At 27.7% G+C, this 18,545-nt stretch overlaps 5 non-coding genes across 5 annotated transcripts; all 5 read left to right on the plus strand.

The window, feature by feature from the left end:
* Nucleotides 1-255: 255 nt before the first annotated feature.
* TRNAQ-UUG (transfer RNA glutamine (anticodon UUG)) lies at nt 256-327 on the plus strand. Its single transcript has one exon. It is a non-coding gene; the product is annotated as a tRNA-Gln (tRNA).
* A 5,559-nt stretch (nt 328-5,886) lies between these two features.
* TRNAQ-UUG (transfer RNA glutamine (anticodon UUG)) lies at nt 5,887-5,958 on the plus strand. Its single transcript has one exon. It is a non-coding gene; the product is annotated as a tRNA-Gln (tRNA).
* Nucleotides 5,959-8,739: 2,781 nt separating this feature from the next.
* Nucleotides 8,740-8,811, plus strand: TRNAQ-UUG (transfer RNA glutamine (anticodon UUG)). Its single transcript has one exon. It is a non-coding gene; the product is annotated as a tRNA-Gln (tRNA).
* A 3,497-nt stretch (nt 8,812-12,308) lies between these two features.
* TRNAQ-UUG (transfer RNA glutamine (anticodon UUG)) lies at nt 12,309-12,380 on the plus strand. Its single transcript has one exon. It is a non-coding gene; the product is annotated as a tRNA-Gln (tRNA).
* A 3,509-nt stretch (nt 12,381-15,889) lies between these two features.
* On the plus strand, nt 15,890-15,961 carry TRNAQ-UUG (transfer RNA glutamine (anticodon UUG)). Its single transcript has one exon. It is a non-coding gene; the product is annotated as a tRNA-Gln (tRNA).
* Nucleotides 15,962-18,545: the final 2,584 nt, after the last annotated feature.

Below are 18,545 nucleotides of genomic sequence, written 5' to 3' on the forward strand. Positions count from 1 at the left end.
GGCTAATAATAATTATGTAAACAACATATATGTATATGAAATATTTTGTGGTAGTAAAAGGAATTCGAAAATATCGTGATAGCAGACATCAACATGTAATATATAACTTTCTGAGTATAAATTTACCGTTTAGTTCGCTCATTTGCTCACTTCCAGCTGATTTGATAGGATCGTAACCTCTTGATCTACATTTTATTATGCAAGACCTTATTATCTCTTCTCGTCATAACATAATTTAAACATTGATCAGTTGTGGGTTCCATGGTGTAATGGTTAGCACTCTGGACTTTGAATCCAGCGATCCGAGTTCAAATCTCGGTGGAACCTGAGTTAATTTTTTTTTTCTTTATAAAATTAATATTTCCAATCAATAATTTCAAAAATATTTTAAAGATTAATTTTTTTTAAAAAAATATTTTTTTTTTAATCAAAATACGTTTTTATTTAATTTAAATAATTATTATTGTATATGATTACATACTAAAGAAGAGCATGTTTCGCTTAATTGTTGCGTTATGATGAACAAATTATTCGGATGAAAATATTTTCATTAAATTATCTATTTTACGGCAAAAATTTTAAAATTAAATTTATGTCTTTATAGAGCTTTATATCTATCTATTAAAATTCAGTTTGCATAAAAACCACGCCACTGTGGTTTCATGGTGTAATTTTGGTGTAATAAAGATTTTTCCTTTGTAAATTTAATATTTCTAATTATTTATTTTAGAAAAAATATCTTCATTAAATTTTTTAATATTAGTTTTATTCAAATATACTTTTAATAAGTAAAAAAAAACTTTTATTTCATTTTTATTTAGGTACTAATAAGGAACTGCATGCTTCGCTTATTCTTTTATGTTAGATAAACAAATTATTAGGATGAAAATGCTCAAATCTCAGTAGAACCTATTTGATTTTTTTTAATAAAATTAATATTTTTAAGCAATTATTTTAAAAAATAATACCCACTATAAATTCTTTATAGTTGTTTTATTAGTATAATATAACTATTAATATTATATTTTTATTAACATTTTTATTTATTTTAGATAATTCTTTCGATTCATAGTCATATAATAATAAAGATTTTTTTGTTTACTCTTTTAAGTTTCATAAATATAAGGTCAGGATAAAAAAGTTTCGAATAAATTTTCTATTTCGCAAAGAAACAAATGTGTTATTTCGAAATTCATTTTAATTTACAAAGTTTTGGAAATTTCATGCCATTTAAGATTCGTAATTTTTTTTAAATATTTTCCGATATGATTCCATGGTGTGACGATTGGTAATTCTGATAGTAAAGATTGTTTTATTTATTCTCTTTAGTTACGCAAATGCTAAGCTACGTTGTCAGGATGAATATATTTCGAGTAAATTGTCTATTTCACGAAGAAGCAATTTTGTTATTTCAAAATTCAATTCAATTGATAAAGTTTTTGAAATTTCATGCCATTTAAGATTCGCAATTTTTTTTAAATATTTTCCGATGTGATTCCTCGGTTTGGCGGTAGGGACAATTCAATTTTGTTGGAACCTTCCTGATTTATTTTTTTTTTATAAAATTAAGCTTACCAAAAAATTATTTTTCATTCATGCGAATTTTTTTCTTACATGAGCAAGTACGCTTTTAGTTTTGTGAAATAAAATAAAAATAATTAAAAAAAAACTAAAACGCAATGAAAAACAAAAGAGATTAGAGATTCGATCATATTTGCTCAATAAAATAGATAAATAAACAAAATTGAAATCAAAGCTCTAAGAATATTATAGGTGTATTTTATTTAAGCATTTCAACTCTGTCTGTAACCGTTTCTACAGTTAACTATACAGAGTCGGTGGATTAATCATGAAGTTACTTTTGAAAGGTAAAATTTAACAATCTCAAATCAAATATACATTCAATATGTAAGTTATTTGCAAGCAATTTAAACTTGTTTGATTACTTAGAATTTTTTTAGAACTTAACACATCAAAATGAGCTATATATTTATTATCACTTAATTTGAAAAGTGACTTGCGTTTTGAAGGGAACTTGTCAAGTTGAAGAACGGGTAGAGGTTAGAGCGGTAGTCGAACCTACTACCAAACATTTGGCAGAGCGGTGAAACCTTGGATACGGAGTTCCTAATGAGTTAATTTTAAAAGAAATTATTCATCTTCACATTAATGGGAAAAATGTACCCTAATACCTTTTTTTTCCAAAATAAATTTAATGAATGTAATAATTGAGTTATCAGCTGTTATCGTTTTATAAAAACTTCATGGGACGTTTTAAATAAAAATGATGAATTTTGTAGTATTAGAACATTTATTTATATATTTTAGTAAGAAGACATTCACCAGTTTTTGTTTATAACTTAAATTATAAATAATATTTCAATTGCGGTTTCACTTAGTCAATGCATAATTTCTGAATATTGTGATTTAATGCACATGCTTCACAAGAAGTACGTGCGATTAGAAGCAGTGGCAGATTTTTCATCTAAAACTCATTTCACTATCATAAAGACTGGTAGCTCAATTAATTAGTTCTTAAATTTTATCTTTGCCGAAACAAAATTTTCGGATCACCATATCTCTTTATTATTTTAAATATGTGTGTTTTGATCTGGAATTAGGTGACTACACTACATATCCCTAGCAACAATTTTAACTTGACCTCAGTTAAGTTTAAAATTAGCTCGATATGTGCCCTATAAGAACATGCACTGAGAGACCAATATTGGCATGTCTAGATTTTTTAATATTTGTCCTAGAATGGCCTACATATAGAACCTACAATGGCTAAATAATGGATATAAAATATCGGGTGAATCTGACAATTTTGTATAGGACCGATATTGGTAGTAAATTGGCTGTAATATATCGGGTAAATCGGAAAATTCTATATAGGGCCAAGATCGGAAAAATAAAGGCCCTCTGAACCGTCACTGAGCCGAGATTCATGAATATATAAGTTATTTTGCGGCTGTAGAGGGAGTATATTAGTGTTCGTGGCACTAATACTAGATTACTCGAAGCATATGTTTCACCACTTTTTCATAAAATGCTTTTAACGTCAAAACAAAATGTTGAATTTTCATAATAATACTCTTTTATGATTTAAACCCATACGAGAGCGATTTTTTCAAATATCAATCTGAAAAAAGGCTCATATATTAAAAACTTAAAGGAAGTTTTTGATTAAGGCTTATTTCATTCTTGTATATTATTGTGAATACCAGTGTGGAATTTTTTTTGCTTATTTTTTATTGCATGAGATTTATATCATCGTCACCGATTTCAAATAAGCAATCGAATTCTTCGTGTAAGGATCAATTTTAACGCAATTCAATCCTTAGCAGCACTTTTAAAATTCATTCGAGTCAATATTAACGGCATCCACTTCTCTGCGACGTAAGAGGTGGTAGGAACAATGCTGTAATACATTTCAGTTTATCGCGCGATATGTTAAGGGTGTTTGTTTCTTGTCTTTGGAGTTAAAAAAACCCAGACAAGTGTATAAGCATGCATGCAAGCCTATACGTTTATTATGAGCTTGCGCATTCAGACAAAATTAAACTAAATTAAAAATACCATTTTGAAAAAAATCTGTACCTTTCAGAACAAAACTAATTTTGGATTTGAAATCCCCAAGCCCGAATAGAGAAAGATCAATTACTTGTATAAATGCAAAAAAAAAAAAAAAAAAAAAAAAAAAAAAAAAAAAAAAAAAAAAAAAAAAAAATAGTGAGTGGAGTCCCTCCGTGCGTAAGAAGTTAAACTTCGTAATGTGGAAATGAAAATAGGAAGGGATAGAAATTGATTTTTAGTGAAATCATATTGTTTCTTTAAGACAAACTTTATTAACAATGCTTACAATTCACAATTGATCGCATCTTTTAATTATCATTTTCGAGTGGAGAAATATCCAAACCTATAACATTTACAATGGGATTATGATAACTAAAGTAAGATACGAAATGTTTGAGTTCTATTTTTTCAATATCTCTTGCAAAAACTGCATCAATGGTAGTTACCCCTTTGGTTGTTGGATCATTTCTACCATTTATCATTTCCAATCCAAATTTGTCTTTAAGGAAGGTTAATAATGTTTCAGCTTCAGGTAATTAGAAGTTCACTTTAAAATCTCATGCAAGGATCACAGGCCGCTCACAATAATCAATTTCTTCACCAGTAACGTCTGCCAGAGCCAGGGGTGAAAGCGAGACGGAAAAGAGAAAAGGCTGGTAGTAAAACCATTTCAGTTATAGCTAGTTATTGGGAGGAGTTTACGTATTATCTTTTTAAATTTTTCAACAATATCTACTTTATCTTGGAAAAGAAGCAGTTTTATATATATGCCATAATTATGAAAGAAATCTTGATAGTTACAGATATTTCATTTTTTTTCGAAAAAAATGATGGAATGAAATGTTTTACGTACCAGGTTTTTCTCTTTTCCGTCTTGCTATATAAGGGCTTTCACCCATGGCCAGAGCTTGTGAACCTGCAGTGGATAGCGGCAATACAGATTTTGCAATAAATAATTTAATATCCCTCCTGGCTGCATTTGGTGAAATATAAAAGGCAATTAGAACAGAGAAAACCTAACAATCAATTGATATTCACAAGAGCTTGACATAACCTTATATCCGTCGCATTGTTTTCACTCATTTTTTACAATTGTTATCCACTAAGTTTGAAAATAAAAAAGACTACCCTTTTAAATTATACTAGGAATCTTCGCCCCCTGCTCGATAGCGCTCACCAACCCCCGGAACTGCTTTCGCAGTTCATTTCGGATTGCTTCGCAATCCGATGATCGCTTTACTCGCTCATTGGATACGTTCTTAACGTCTAGCTTTTGTATACTTATTTGAACACTGAAGTTCCGAAAACTTTTCACTGTAGAAAATTCTAAAAATGTGCATTTCAATATTAATTTGAAATTGCCAACAGTTCACATATTTTTCTTAATCACACTATTCTAAATTTCAGTTGTTGAGAAAAGTAACTGTTGTAAGTTTTGTTTTAAAGTCTTTCCCACCAGAGGGCTAAAACCATGTGTTGTAAAACAATATGAAATAGTACTGAAAGCCGGATGTAAAGCATCGGCTTCGATGAAGATAATTTTGATAATTCGGTGAGAATTCACCCGATTAGCCATATGATGCTCACTACGTGCTCTTGCGCACCGAAGCCTATAAATTAAAACGTATTAGCGTTTTATATAATATAGATCAGCCATATGATGCTCACTACGTGCTCTTGCGCGCCGAAGCCTATCAATTAAAAATGAAAACTTTTGCCAACGCGAGAAAAGAAATATCATCGGTTTTATTGATACATACGTACGTATTAGCGTTTTATATAATATAGATAGATGTGTATCTAATCAAACTAAAATATTTCTAGAAAAACAATATTTTTATGACTTTTATTATTTTTTGTGCTAGTGAGAACCAAAACAATATGGAAATGAATGAGGGAAAACTGGATCCTACCACGTGATTTCCCGGCCAATAAAAATGTAGTGTTAAACGTTTAACGCAATCTTGTTGGAAGTCGCATAAGAAGTATAACTTCAAAAATCAATTTCCCATTAGAAAAGGCTTAATATAGTATCAAAGTTTTATGAATTATGGTAATATTAACTACATAATATAGAATAGAATTATTGTGTAGTATAAAATTCTTATACTGGCCAAAATTTTATTGCGGCTAGAATTTTTTTACTGAGGCGAACAAAACGCTATAACACATCTTTCGTTTGGCATTTCGATTCAGTTTATCTGTTTGCATTCTTACAGCTGATTTAACTGGGATCGTAACCTCTTGTTCTACATATTATTATGCAAGATCTCCTTCCGTTGTAAAATGATTCTTACATCTTCCTCATGTGGTTCCATGGTGTAATGGTTAGCACTCTGGACTTTGAATCCAGCGATCCGAGTTCAAATCTCGGTGGAACCTAAATCAGACTTTTTTTTTCATGAATTTAATATATTTCCAATAATTTTATTTAGAAAAATTATCGTCATAAAATTTTTTATATTAGTTATTTGTGTTTCATTTTTATTTATATATTAATAAGAAATTGCAAGCCTCGTTTATTCTTTTATGTTAGATAAACAAATTATTAGGATAAAAATGCTCAAATCTCAGTAGAATCTATTTAATTAATTTTATTAAATTTTTTTTTGTAAATTTAATATTTTTAAGCAATTATTTAAAAAAAATAATTTACACAATAAATTTTTTATAGTTGTTTTATTAATAGTATAATTAGCATTTTTATTAAATTTAAATAATTTTTTTCTGTTAATATTCAAAAGAGTGTTTTGTTTATAGTTTTAAATTACATAAATAAAGTGTCAGTTTAAAAATGTTTCAAATAAATTGTCTATTTTACAAAAAAGCAAATTTTTTATTTCAAAATTCAATTCAATTTATATCGTTTATTTCGTATCAATTAAGATTTTTATTTTTTCTATATTTTCCGATGTGATTCCGTGATGTGTCAGTTAGGAATTGTGAAATGACAATTCAAATCTTGTTGGAACCTTCCTGATTATTTTTTAAAAATAAATTACAATCGATTATTTTAGAAATATTCATGCGAAAGTTTTTTTTTTATGTGATCAAGTACGCTTTTTGAGTTTTAAGTACAATAAAATTATAATAGACTTATTGTAAAGAACAAAACACTTAACATAATGAAAAGAAATTAGAGGCCCGATCATATTTGCTGAATAAAATAGATAAATAAATAAAATTTAAAGTAAAGCTCTAGGAATATCATAGTCGTGTTTTATTTAAGCATTTTAACTGTGCCTGTAACCTTTCCTAGTGTTAAATATACAGAGTCACTAGATTAATCATGAAGTTACTTTTGAAAGGTAGCAGTTAACAATCTCAAATCAAATAAAGTGATACATTAAGGTAAACAATGAACCCTAATTCCATATCGTTCCAAAATAAATTTCAAGAATGTAATAATTCAATTATCAACCGTTACCGTTTCGTAAAAACTTTATAGAACCGTTGGTTCTAAATTTGTTGAATATAATTTCACAATGATATAATAAAAAATATTTTTAACTATCGAACAAGGTGGCAATAACGTTTTAAATAAAAATGATGAACTTTGTAGTAATAGAACATTTATTTATTTTCTTTAGTAAAAAAATATTCACCAGTTTTTATTTGTAACATAAATATTAATAATTTTTCAAATTCTTTTCTCAAGCATGCTTAAAATCACGTACTATTAAATTTGTATAAATGCACAAACTTCACTAGAAGTACGTGCGATTAGAGGTAGAGACAGATTTATAGATTATCATTTTAATTGCGTGTATATTAATCTGAAATTAGGTCACTACGATACACTATTAGTGCTCGTGACACTAATACTAGATTACTCGAAGCATATGTTCCACCACTTTTTTTATAAAATACTTTTTATGTCAAAACAAAGTTTTATATTTTCATAACAATAGTATTTTTATGAATTAAACCCATATACGAGAGCGAGTTGTTCAAATATCCATCTGAGAAAAAGGTCATTAATTGAAAACTGGAAGGAAGTGTTTGATTAACTTCTTCGAAACGGGCGAGTCATATATGCATCAGGGTGGCGACAATCACGGTAAAAAGAATAAAACTGGTAGCCAAACTATTTTTATAGCGGTTTATATGTGGGAGAGGTACCAATAGTTTTCTTTATTTATATCACCAAGACTTAGTTCAAATTAAAAGTTATATAGTTACACTTTTAACTAATTTAGTTTGGGTGTATTTAATTTAAAGTGAAAGCAAAAATAAGGTTGTCATGCCCAAACTTAAGCTACTACTTTTTATTTTTTTCCATCCTGTTTCTGATTCCATGCGAATATATTTATGACTCGCCCGTCCGGAAAAGGTTAAGGCTCATTTTATTTTTTTGTGGATACCAGTGTGAAATTATTGTTTTTTATTGCATTAGATATATATCCGCGTCACCGATTTCAAATATGTTATCGGATTATCTGAATTAGCAACATTTCAGGCATGTATTCTCTGTGTGCAATTCAATAATACATTCCTTAGCAGCATTTTTAAAATTCACTCGAGTCAATATTAACTGCTACCACTTCTGTGCTACGTAGGAAGTGGTAGGAAGAATATAATACATTTCAGTTTATCGTGCAATATGTTATGGTTATTTGTTTCTTGTCTTGGGAGATAAAAGAAAGAACACAAACAAGTGTATAGGTATGTACGTAGATCTATGTATTTATTATGAATTTGCACTTTCAGAGAAAATTAAACTAAAATAAAAATACCTTTTAAAAAAAAATTGTACCTTTCAGAACAAAACTAATTTAAGATTTGAAATCCCCAAACCCGAATAGAGTGATATCAATTACTTGTATAAATGCAACAAAAAAATTTATTCCCCTTTGGACAAGGATAAATATAGTATCAAAGTTTAATGAATTATGGTAATATTAACAATATAATATAGAATAGAAATATTGTGTAGTAAAAAATTTATATTCTGGCCAAAATTTTATTGCGGCTAGAATTTTTTTACTGTGCTGAACAAAACGCTGTAACACAACTAACTTTCTAATAGAATTCGGCATTTCGATTCTGTTTATCCGTTTGCTTACTTACAGCTGATTAACTGGGATCGTAACCTCTTGTTCTACATATTATTATGCAAGATCTCCTGCCGTCATAAAATGATTCTTACATCTTACTGATGTGGGTTCCATGGTGTAATGGTTAGCACTCTGGACTTTGAATCCAGCGATCCGAGTTCAAATCTCGGTGGAACCTGAATTCGATTTTTTATAAATTTAATATTTCTAATAATTTATTTTAGAAAAATTATCCTCACGAAATTTTTTATATTAGTTTCGTGCGTTTCATTTTTATTAAATATTGATAAGAAATTGCGAGCCTCGTTTATTCTTATATGTTAGATAAACAAATTAATGGGATGAAAATGCTCAAATTTCAGTAGAATCTATTTGATTTATTTATTTGTTTCTTTTGTAAATTTAATACTTTTAAGCAATTATTTAAAAAATAATATCATTAATAAGTTCCTTATAGTTGTTTTATTAATATTGCTATTTTTATTAACATTTTTATTTAATTTAAATAATTCTTTCTATTAATATTCAAGCAGTAGTAAAGATTGTTTTGCTTATGCTTTTAAATTACACAAATAAAGTGTCTGTATAAAAATGTTTAAAATAAATTGTCAATTTTACGAAGAAGCGAATTTTTTATTGCAAAATTTAATTCAATTTATAAGGTTTATGAAATTTTAGATCATTTAAGATTTTTAATTTTTCCATACTTTCCAATGTGATTCCGTGGTGTGACAATTCGGAACTCTGAAATGACAATTAAAATTTTGCTAGAACCTTCCGGATTTTTTTTTTCATAAATATAAGCTTAACAATCTATTATTTTAGAAATAATATTCGTGCGAAAGTTTTTTTATATGAACAAATATGCTTTTTGAATTTTAAGTACAATAAAATTGTAATAGTTTTATAAAAATACAAAACACTTAACGCAATGAAAAGAAATTAGAGGTTCGATCATATTTGCTGAATAAAATAGATAAATAAATAATATTGAAAGTAAAGCTCTAAAAATATCATAGGTGTATTTTATTTAAGCATTTTAACTGTGCCTGTAATCGTTTCTAGTGTTAACTATACAGAGTCACTGGATTAATCATGAAGTTACTTTTGAAAGGTAAAAGTTAGCAATCTCAAATCAAATATGCATTCAATATGTAAATTATTTACACGCAATTAAAACTTGTTAGATAACTGATGAAAAATGAGCTATTTAAATAATTATCACTCATTTGTAAATTGCTCATCACAATGAACGACTTATATTTGTCAAGTTGAAGAACTTGTAGAGGTTAGACCTTGATTCGAACCTGCCTACTACAGAGCATTTGGCAAAGCAGTGATACGATCGGCTACGGATGCCCTAATGAATTAGTTAAACAAATTATACATTACGGTGAACAATGAACCCTAATTCCATATTGTTCCAAAATAAATTTCTAGTATGTAATAATTCAGTTATCAACCGTTACCGTTTTGTAAAACTTTATGGAACCGTTGGTGCTACTTTTGTTGGCTATAATTTCACAACAAAATAATAAAAAATATTTTTAACTAACGGACAAGGTAGCAAAAACGTTTTAAATAAAAACGAAGAACTTTGTAATAATATAACATTTATTTATTTATTTTAGTAAAAAGACAATTACCAGTTTTTGTTTATAACTTAAATTATAAATAATATTTCAAATTCCGTTAGTTAGCAAGAACATTTAGACATCTATTTGTAATAAGGATGCATATACTTCAATAGAAGTACGTGCGATTAGAGGTAGAGACAGATTAAAACTGGTGGCTTTATAAATTAATTCTTAAAATAATTCTTGCTGAAACAAGACTTTCTGATCATCATAACTTGTTATAATTTTAAATGTGTATATATTGATCTGAAATTAGGTCACTACAATACAGATTATATTAGTGTTCGTGACGCTAATACCAGATTACTCGAAGCATATGTTCCATCACTTTTTTTTTATAAAATACTTTTTAAGTCAAAACAAAATGTTGTATTTTCATAACAATAGTCTTTTTATGAATTAAACCCATATAAGAGAGCGAGTTTTTCAAATATCAATCTGAGAAAAAGGTCATAAATTAAAAACTTGGAGGAAGTGTTTGATTAACTTCTTCAAATCGGGCGAGTTATATATGCATTCTCAGGGTGGCGATAATCAGGGTAAAAAAGATAAAACTGGTAGTTTAACTATCTTAAAGCAGTTTATTTGTGAATGGGGTAATAATAGTTTTCTTTATTTATATCACCAAGACTTAGTTCGAATTAAAATCTATTTAGTTTCACTTTTAACAAATATTAATTGGGTGTATTAGATTTAAAGTGAAAGCAAAAATAAGGTTGTCAAATTAGCCATACTCATTTCTTTCTTTATTTTTTTGTGGATACCAGTCTGAAATTTTTGTTTTTTATTGCATTAGATATACATCCGTGTCACCGATTTCAAATATGTTATCGAATTCTCTATATAAGCAGCATTCCATGTATGTGCTCTGTATATGCAATTCAATAATACATTCCTTAGCAGTTTTAAAGTTCACTTAAGTCAATATTAACTGATTCCACTTTTCTGCTACATAAGAAGTGGTAGGAAGAAAGCTAGAATACATTTCAGTTTATTGTGCGAGTTAAGGATATTTGTCACTAGTCTTGGGAGATAAAAAAACACAGACAAGTATATATGTATGTATGTAAACCTATACATGTATCATGAATTTGCACTTTCTGACAAAATTTAGCTTACATAATAATACCTTCTTGAAAAAAATATGTACCTCTCGGAACAAAACTAATTCAAGATTTGAAATCCCCAAACCAGAATAGAATAAGATCAATTACTTGTATGAATGCAACAAAAAAAATTTATTTCCCGTTGCAGGGGTGATTGTGAGCCCAAGTCAAAATTCCGGAAAATTTCTTAAGTTAAAAAAAAACAAAAACAATTTCAATTCAAAAATTAGAAAAAAATTTAAACAAGATTTTTTTCCTTTTTCTCAATATTTCTTAGCTTGCTTAAAATATATTTAAAATTTTACGCATACCTTACCATTTACACATACCTATGATGACCTGGAGAAGTAATTAAAATTTACAAATATGTCTTTCTTTCTGGAGTTTATGATTATAACAACTGTTTACTGATAAAAAATGAATGTTAATCACGAATATAAGCTTATGAAGTATCCCTCTGGCTCTCCCTTACGAATAAATAAAATAAACTGTGTTTTTAAGTTCCACCTTTGAAAATTTGATTTCCGGAAACTTCTGTGATCAATATATTTTTGAAACGTCTGGACCTTCGATCTCCGGAAACTTCCGGAAATCCGGTTTTTTTCCGGAGCACAATCAGCCCTGCCGAAGGATAAATACAGTATCAAAGTTTAATGAATTATGGTAATATTAACTACATAATATGGAACAGAAATATTGTGTAGAAGAAAAATTTTATTCTGGCCAAAATTTCATTATGGTTTGAATTTTTTTAATGTGGTGAACAAAATGCTACAAAACTTCCAACTTTCTAATAGAACTTGGCATTTCTATTCAGTTTATCTGTTTGCTTACTTGCAGCTGATTTAACTGGGATCGTAACCTCTTGTTCTACATATTATTATGCAAGATCTCCTGTCGTCATAAAATGATTCTTACATCTTGCTGATGTGGGTTCCATGGTGTAATGGTTAGCACTCTGGACTTTGAATCCAGCGATCCGAGTTCAAATCTCGGTAGAACCTGAATTTGTCTTTTTTTTAAAAAAATTTTTATAAATTTAATATTTCCAATAATTTATTTTAGAAAAATTATCCTCAGGAAATTTTTTATATTAGTTATTTGTGTTTCATTTTTATTTATATATTAATAAGAAATTGCAAGCCTCGTTTATTCTTATATATTAGATAGACAAATTATTAGGATAAGACTGCTCAAATCTCTGTATAATCTATTTGATTTATTTTAATATATTATAATTTCATTTTTATTTATATATTGATAAGAAATTGCGAGCCTCGCTTATTCTTATATATTAGATAGACAAATTATTGGGATAAAACTGCTCAAATCTCAGTAGACTCTATTTGATTTATTTCTTTTGTATGTAATATTTTTAAGCAATTATTTAAAAAAATAATATCAACAATAAATTCTTTATAGTTGTTTTATTAATATTATTTTTTTATTAATATTTTCATTTAATTTAATTAATTCTTCCAATTAATATTCAAGCAGTGGTAAAGATTGTTTTGCTCATGCTTTTAAATTACATAAATAAAGTGTCTGTTTAAAAATGTTTAAAATAAATTGTCTATTTTACAAAGATGAGAATTTTTTATTTCAAAATTCAATTAAATTTATAAAGTTTTTTGAAATTTCAGATCACTTGAGATTTTTATTTTTTCCATATTTTCCAATGCGATTCCGTGGTGTGACAATTAGGAACTCTGAAATGACAATTCAAATCTTGTTAAAACCTTCCTGATTTTTTTTTTTATTTTATAAAATTAAGCTTAACAATCGATTATTTTAGAAATAATATTCATGCGAAAGTTTTTTTTTGTGAACAAATATGCTTTTTGAGTATTAAGTACAATAAAATTGCAATAGTTTTATAAAAATACAAAAAAAATAACGCAATGAAAAGAAATTACAGGTTTGATCATATTTGCTCAATAAAATAGATAAAATTGAAAGTAAAGCTCTAGGGATATCATAGTCGTGTTTTATTTAAGCATTTTAACTGTGCCTGAAACCGTTTCTAGTGTTAACTATACAGAGTCACTGGATTAATCATGAAGTTACTTTTGAAAGGTAAAAGTTAACAATCTCAAATCAAATATACATTCAATATGTAAGTTATTTACACGCAATTAAAACTTGTTTGATAAATTAGAATATCTTTATCTCTTTATTTTTAAAACATAAAAATGAGCTTTTTATTTATTATCAGTCATTTGTAAATTGCTCATCACAATGAACGACTTATATTGTCAAGTTGAAGAACTTGTAGAGGTTAGACCTTGATTCTAACCTGCCTACTACAGAGCATTTGGCAAAGCGGTGATACCTATCGGTTACGGAGGCCCTTATGTGTTAAATTCAAAACAAGTGATACATTATGGTAAACAATAAATCCTAATTCCACATTGTTCTAAAATAAATTTCATGAATGAAATAATTCAATTATCAACCGTTAACGTTTTGTTAAAACTTTATGGAACCGTTGGTACTAAATTAGTTGATTACAATTTCACAACGATATAATAGAAAATATTTTTAACTAACGAACAAGGTGGCAATAACGCTTTAAATAAAAATGATGAACTTTGTAGTAATAGAACATTTATTTTCTTTAGTAAAAAACATTTACCAGTTTTTATTTGTAACATAAATATTAAAGGTTTTTCAAATTCATTACCCGAGCGGCATGAAGAAAGCTCATTAAAAATTAAAATGCATGTACTTCACTGGAAGTTCGTGCGATTAGAGGTCGAGACAGATTTGACAATCAATCCGTGGAATACCAACTGCTTATATAATGTGGTACCAAGTTATGTAGTAAAATTCGCTAAAGAAGGATATGTACGCCTACTTTCTAATAGAGTAACCAGTAACTTATAATTTTTGATATTTAATGGTGAAAGAAATTACTTAAAATTAAAAATACTAAACTCAAAGTAACTTAAATTTCGTTACCGCTAGAAAATACTTTTTTACAAAGCGGAGAAAGTTGGCATCTCTGCAATCCTTTCCAGAACGATAAAAACTGGTGGCTCATTTAATTTATTAACTTGTTATTATTTTAAATATGTGTATATTGACCTGAAATTAGGTTACTACAAAACATATTATATTAGTGTTCTTGACACTAATACTAGATTACTCGAAGCATATGTTCCACCACTTTTTTTATAAAATACTTTTTATGTCAAAACAAAATGTACTTTCTTAACAATAGTCTTTTATAAATTAAACCCATACAATAGCGTGGTTTTTTTCAAATATCAATCTGAGAAAAAGGTTATGAATTGAAAACTGGGAGGAAGTGTTTGATTAGCTTCATCAAAACGGGCGAGTCATATATGTATTCTCAGGGTGGCGACAATCAGGGTAAAAAAGATAAAACTGGTAATTTAACTACCTTATAGCAGTTTATTTGTGAACGGGGTAATAATAGTTTTCTTTATTTATATCACCAAGACTTGGTTCAAATCAAACGTTATATCTTTACACTTTTAACAGATAATAATTGGAGGTATTAGATTTAAAGTGAAAGCAAAAATAAGGTTGTCAAATTAGCCATGCCCTAACTTAAGCTACTGATTTTTATTTTTTTTTCCGTCCTGTTTCTGATTCCATGCGAATATATTTCACTCACCCGTCACGAGGAGGTTAAAGCTCATTTCATTTTTTATTTTTTTGTGGAAACCAGTCTGAAAGTTTTGTTTTTTATTGCATTAAATATATATCCGTGTCACCGATTTTAAATATGTTATCGGATTATCTGTATAAGCAACATTTCATGCATGTGCTCTGTATATGCAATTCAATAATACATTCCTTAGCATTTTTAAAATTCACTCGAGTCAATATTAACTGTTTCCACTTCTCTGCCACATAAGAAGTGGTAGGAAGAATGATATAATACATTTCAGTCTATTGCGCGATGTGTTAAGGTTATTTGTTTATTGTTTTTGAAGATAAAATACCCAGACAAATGTAGATGTATGTATGTAAACCTACACATTCATTATGAATTTACACTTTCAGACAAAATTAAACTAAAATAAAAATACCATTTTCAAAAAAACTGTTCCTTTCAGAACAAAATTAATTTCATATTTGAAATCCTCAAACCAGAATAGAATAAGATCAATTACTTGAGTAAATGCAACAAAAAAATTAATTCTCCATTGGATAAGGATAAATATAGTATCAAATTTTAATGAATTATAGTAATATGAACTAAAGTAATATAGAATAGAAATATTGTGTTGTAGAAGAATTTTATTCCGGCCAAAATTTTATTGTTGCTCGAATAATTGTAATTTGGTGAACAATGAAATATTTTTATTTTGACCAACAAAATGCTATAACGCATCTAACTTTTTAATTGTACTCGTCATTTCTATTCAGTTTATCCGTTTGCTTACTCACAGCTGATTGCTGGGGATCGTCACATCTTTGCTACATATTATTATGCAAGATCTCCTTCTGTTATAAAATGATTCTTACATCTTCCTTATGTGGTTCCATGGTGTAATGGTTAGCACTCTGGACTTTGAATCCAGCGATCCGAGTTCAAATCTCGGTGGAACCTGAATCAGACTTTTTTTTTATGAATTTAATAGTTCCAATAATTTATTTTAGAAAAAATATCCCCATTAAATTTTTTATATTAGTTTTATTAAAATATATCTTTATAAACTTTAAAAAAATTTCTTTCATTTTTATTTATCTGTTAATAAGAAATTGCATGCCTCGTTTATTCTTTTATGTTCATAAATGAATAAATATTTAATATATTTAATGCACTAAATATAATGTTCTTTAATGTTAGATAAACAAATTATTAGGATAAAAATGCTCAATGCTGTAATGAGTAATATTCAGGATTTTGAATCCAGTTATCCGAGTTCAACTCGCGGTGTCAACTACTTCAATTCTCTTTCTTTAATATAAAATTAATTTTTTCAATCAATTATTTTATATAATAATTTCCACGTGAAAATTTCTTACATTAACTTATATCTTAATATAATTTTATTTCCTTTAAATAATTTTGATTGTTATTATACCTATTTTTGTAAAATTAAAAAAGAACATGTTCCGCTTATTGTGTCATATTATGATAAATAAATTCTAGGGATAAAAATCTTGGGATTAAATTGCCTATTTTACAACAAAGCAATTTTGTTATTATAAAGTAAAATTTATATCTTAATTGAGCTTTATAAAGTTTAAAATTCAGCTTAAATAAAAACCATACTGTTGTGGATTCATGGTGTAATGATTAACACTCTGGACATTGAATCTAGCGATCGGAGTTAAATCTCTTTGAAACCTGAATTAGATTTTTCTTTCATAAATTTCCAAACATTAATTTTAGTAAAACTATCCTCGTGAATTTTTTTACATTAGTTTTATTAAGATATACTTCAAATAACTTTAAAAAATCTTCTTTTATTTTCATTTATATATTAATAAGAAATTGCATGCTATGCTTATTATTTTATGTTAAATAAAGAAATTATTAAGGTAAAAATGCTCAAATCTTAGTAGAACCAATTTGATTTTTTTTGTTTTTTTTTTTGTAAAAATAATATTTTTAATCAATTATTTTAAAAAGTAATATCCCCAATAAATTATTTATGTTTCTTTTATTGATGTTAAGTATAATTACTATTATTATAAGTTTTATTTAAGTTAAATGATTATTCCTATTATTATTTATACAGGGTGATTCTACGTTATTTGTCGCCAAGCTTTCGGCCGCTGCAGGGAAAGTTCGCCTATCTTTTCTACGCCGTTCTACCAGCATAGCTGCTGCCGGCCACTGCTTTGAACACTTATTGTAATCACATGCCATTATATTTGCTTTTATAACTTAACTTCATCTTTCTTTGTGTGTTTACCTCATATAAGAACATAAACTTTGACGCCCTCTATCGGTTTTGCGTTTTGTTTTCGACCATGTATTCTTTGATAAAAATTGTTTGTCTGGGTGTGTACTATCACTTCCTAAATTTTCCCCCATCTTTTTAGAATCACCCTGTATAGTATTAAAGGTTGATTTGTTTATTCTTTTAAGTTTCATAAAAAAAAAATACCAGGACAGAAATATTTTGAATAGATTGTGTATTTTATAAAGAAGCAATTTTGTTATTCTAAAATTAAATTCCTTTATAAAATTTTCGAAATTTCATGCCATTTAAGAAATTAAATTTCAAATATTTTCCAATGTGATTCCATGGTGGGACGGTTAGCAACTCTGGAATGACAATTCAAATTTTGTTGGAACCAACCTGATTTTTTTAAAATAAAATTAACCCTTTAACTTGTGCGCTCGAGTTAATTCGAGGGCGCTAAACAGGCCAAACTGTGCACATTCGAGATAATTCGAGCAGAGGTTGTATTGTATGCTGCTATAATTTTTCACACTCGAATATGATCGAGAATTGAAAATAACAATGTGAAAGCTAAGAAGGAAAAAAATCGTTTTATTGATTTTATAAGATTACTTTATAAGATCAGTTATGTTTTTGAGTTTTAAGTGCTATAAATTTGCTATGATTTTATTTAAAAAAAAACATTTATCGGGATGAAAAATAAAAGAAACTACCGATTCGATCATACTGGCTCAAATAGATAGATGAATAAAATTAAAAGTAAAGCTCTGAGAATATTATAGGTGTATTTTATTTAAGCATTTCAACTATGCCTATAGCTGTTTCGAGTCTTTAACTATACAGAGTCGGTGGATTAATCATGAAATTAGTTTTGAAAGGTAAAAGTTAACCATCTCAAAACAAATATGGTTTTAATTTTATAAATGATCTGTAAACAATTTTAACTTATTTTATGACTTTGAATATAGATTACCAGTTTAATTTTAAAACATTAAAAAGTAGTTTTATTTATTATTACTCATTTAATTATTGACTACTATGAATGGCTTAAAAACCTTGTAACTTGAAGAACAGATTATTACAAAGCAATTGACGTAGTGGTAATACCGTTCTGATACGGAGGCCCTAATGTTGTGATGAAATGTAATGAAATTAGCACATTAGGGCCTAATGTGGTAATTTCATTACAAATTATACACATTATTAATACATTATGGTGAACCATGAAACCTAATTCCTTATTGTTCCCAGATAAATTTCTAGAATGGAATAATT

Source organism: Parasteatoda tepidariorum, chromosome 10 (assembly GCF_043381705.1).
Source record: "Parasteatoda tepidariorum isolate YZ-2023 chromosome 10, CAS_Ptep_4.0, whole genome shotgun sequence".
Classification (NCBI taxonomy): Eukaryota; Metazoa; Arthropoda; class Arachnida; order Araneae; family Theridiidae; genus Parasteatoda; species Parasteatoda tepidariorum.